This window comes from Vicugna pacos, unplaced genomic scaffold (genome assembly GCF_048564905.1).
Source record: "Vicugna pacos unplaced genomic scaffold, VicPac4 scaffold_191, whole genome shotgun sequence".
Taxonomy (NCBI): domain Eukaryota; kingdom Metazoa; phylum Chordata; class Mammalia; order Artiodactyla; family Camelidae; genus Vicugna; species Vicugna pacos.
This window is the reverse complement of record NW_027328870.1, coordinates 122652-126318: the sequence shown is the minus strand read 5'-3', so window position 1 is coordinate 126318 and position 3667 is coordinate 122652. Positions and strand designations below refer to the sequence as shown.

The following is a 3667-nucleotide window of genomic DNA, read 5'->3' as shown; positions in this document are numbered from 1 at the left end:
TAGAACTGGATTTACTACAGTTTTCTGATACAGAATATAGCTATTATTTACAATTAGTGCACAAGACAATTGCCTTAAAATGCCGTAAATAATAACAATACCAACTGTTTCAGGACTGAGAAACATATTGCTTCCTAAAATGAATTACCTGGTCTTTTCCACCCCAACCGACACATACGATTATATCTTTGTTTTTTGATTGTTTGCTTGTTTACCCCTTAATGGAGGCATTGCTTATTGAACCCTGGATCTTGTGCATAAGTCTATTTATTAACATCATTTTGGAACAATTAGCAGAAGCCACAAGAGTATGGATTATAAAGATGACAAGAAAATTTATTACTTCAAGGGTTGATAAACCTCTGAGTGAAACAATGGCAAAAATAAACATTTGTAAATTTACAATAAGATTGTCTCTTTTTTTTAATTTTTAAGATTGTCTCTTTTGCTAAATAATTGTAGAATATTAAATTACTTTTGTTTCAATTATAGCATTGAATTACAATTTAAAACAAAACTACCCCCTTTGGGATTTCTTAAATTGCATTGATTATTTTAATATTTTATTTCATAAATATTAACCATTTTTTCATAATCATACCATATAAACACATATTTATTCTTCTCATGTTTTGAATATAGAGCAACATATTCTAAAGTACACACATAAATATCTGCTTCCAATACCAAATCAAATTATGTTTCACTTTAATTACAAATGATATTGAAATAGTTATAACTTTTCTGTACATGTTTTAGACAAATTTCATTTAAAATTCCTAAACTTTAAAATAATTTTATATATTTTCTTCATTATTTATACTCTGTTCACTAATCTGTTATATATTTGTGTACAAAAGGAAGGAGATTGGTTTTATTTAATAAACCCCAAAATTAAATTGTATAAAAAGATTTTGTGGAGATAATATTTGCAGATGACTCTATAAAAATAAGCATCTTATATGTTTCATTTTAGCTGAATGAGTGAGAAGTAAACACTGGCTGAATGTTACCCTTCATTTGCTAGGAGACCAGTCATTTTGTGATGTCACAGCTACTCAGGTTGAGAACCACTCTGATGGCCTAGCAGTTTATCTGTGCAGGCCTGCCAAAGCAGCATTTGAAGCTGCATGCTCAAAATCATGCAGATTAGAAAAGTAGCTGTAGAAAAAGTTATATGAAATGGCACATGTTTCTTCAGAAATTCAAGAGGTGTCTCATAAAGATGGACCAACTGGTTAAGGAAATTCTGGTAGATCTCTATTGTGTTATCAAACATTCTCTGGGGATTTGGACTTGAGGTCTATGATTGAAAAAATTGCTTTTTAGACTTTGTCTGAAGAATCCTTAATTAAAAGGCCATGTTACATACATTGTGTCTCTGAACCAGATGAAGATAATGATTTTCGTTCTCTGACATTTCCAAGAAAACTCTGGAAAATGGCTGGAAGTGACCAATATAAACCCATCTGGAGGGATGATAATGGAACTTCCATAGTGATTGATGAAGATGTCTTTAAGAAGGAAGTTTTGGAAAGAAAGGCCCCTTTCAGAATATTTGAAACTGGAAGAATGAAAAGTTTAGTTAGACAGCTTAAGTTTTATGGGTTTAGTAAAGTGCGGCAGAATTTTCAAAGATCGGCATTTCTAGCAGACTTTCTGGCAGAAGAAAAAGAAGTCTCTGTTTTAAGCAAGGTATTCAGAAACTTTAGTTACCACTTCATAACATATATAAAATTTTATTTTGTACATCAATCTATGGTAATATAAATGTAAAGCTAGATTTTGAAAATTGTATAAAATTACTAAGGCTAAAATCCTTTATTTATTCTAAAAAATGAGGACAGTGACTTAAGTATTCACATTATAAGAAACTTTGCTTGCAACTATGAATTTTACCAGAAATCTAAATAAAGGTATTAAAGCTGCTTTTCAAAAGTGGCATTCACCATTACTGCAAATGGTAGTTTCTTAAATTTGATGACTATACTATTTAAATGTGTATTTTCTAAATAAGGAACTTCAAAATATTGTCAGTAATGTTCATATTTTGATGATATTATTTTTGCATAGTAAACATGAAATCTGAGGTTTTATAGGTTAGGCTTATAATAGTGATGTATTTTGGTTTAAATTATTACTGAAATCTTTCTACTTTGGATGTAGCTGTAGTTCTATCATATTCCAAATGTTAAACGAGTCTTTCCTCAGCTTTTAGTGAGAATAAAAAGAAGAGTTGTGATTAAAAATGCCTCTCTGGTATCTTCATTGGCTGAAGATTTCAACAAGAAGCACTCTAAAGCAGTGGGAAATGTGGACAAACATAATTCTGATTTTGTCTGTGACACTAGTGGAGACAGTACATTTTTACCTTCTGTAAATTTAAACATGCCTCTAATAAGAAAGCCCTCTACCAGCCACATAATTGGGGACACAACTACCCCGATCAGAGGTGATATTTCTCCTCCATCATCAATGTCAGTTAGACCACCAGAACAAATTGCAGTGAATCAACGTGCTATTTTAAATCAGTTGACCACTGTACATGGGCACTCTCAAAGCAGCTACATTGAAGCAAATAGCCGTGTTGTGAACTTCATTACAACTACAACTTCTACTTCTCAGTACAGCAACTTGTATCCCATACAGAGGAATTATTTTGGACAGATGGTGGGACCTTCTATTTTTCAAATAGATATCACAACATATCTGCCAATGAAGGTCTTTTAACTAAACTTCAACCAGGTAGCAACCCACGGTTTCCAGTGCTATTGATTACTGATACATCAGCTAACTCTCTTTCAAGGCCAACTCATCAGACATCTTCAGTTTATGAAAGTCATCCTAGTCACAACTGATCTACCAGAGGACTATCAGATTATGCAGGATACAAGGATTAAAATTGACGTTGGAAAAATATCTGCAATTTTGTTATTTGAAAAATAAACATAGATGTGTACCTCTATTTACCTTATTTTTTTAAATAGTGTTAAGAGATAAATGGGAGACTAAGTTACAATTTAAAGATAAAAAGAGATACTTGATTGATATTATCATTTAATGGAACAATATGGTAGTTAATTTAAAAAATTTCTTGTAAGGAAGAAGAGAAAATGGAAGAATTTGGAGGAAGACTATAACATGGAGAGAGGGAAAAGTACTAAGTGGTTTCTGGTTCGTCCTGGAATGTATTAAAAGTGTTAAGTTAGGATTGGGTGGAAGGAGAGAAATTCAGAAACCAGCCCTGGGATCATGGTCTCTAATATGTCATCCCTGGAATCATTAGGGTCACATGATGTAGTCTCAGTTGGCACATTCAGCATGTGGTTGAATTTGAGAAGAAATTTTATCTATTGTCTTCTTTGTTCTGTTCTCAAAGCATTCCAATTGTTGCTTTCATTCCCTGCCCTCAAGAGTCTACACTATATTTTCAGTCGATACTTTATTTTGCTTTTATGTTCCATCCAAAGAAAAGCTTACGTCCTCAGGGTGGCTTTTAATGCCTTTCCAACTCTACGCACACGATCTGAACTTAGTTTAGTCATTCCTTTATAAATCTGGCATCTGACTACCTTGGCATATCTTTATGTTTCACTGTATCTGGAGATAAATCCAGGCAAACGCTTGTCAAGTATGTTAGCTGCAACCTCAACACTTTTGCTCCAGC

At 32.7% G+C, this 3667-nt stretch overlaps 1 pseudogene; it reads left to right on the top strand.

The window, feature by feature from the left end:
* The first annotated feature begins 1182 nt into the window (after positions 1 to 1182).
* Positions 1183 to 2965, top strand: LOC140695207 (heat shock transcription factor, Y-linked-like; annotated as a pseudogene).
* The last annotated feature ends 702 nt before the right edge of the window (positions 2966 to 3667 follow it).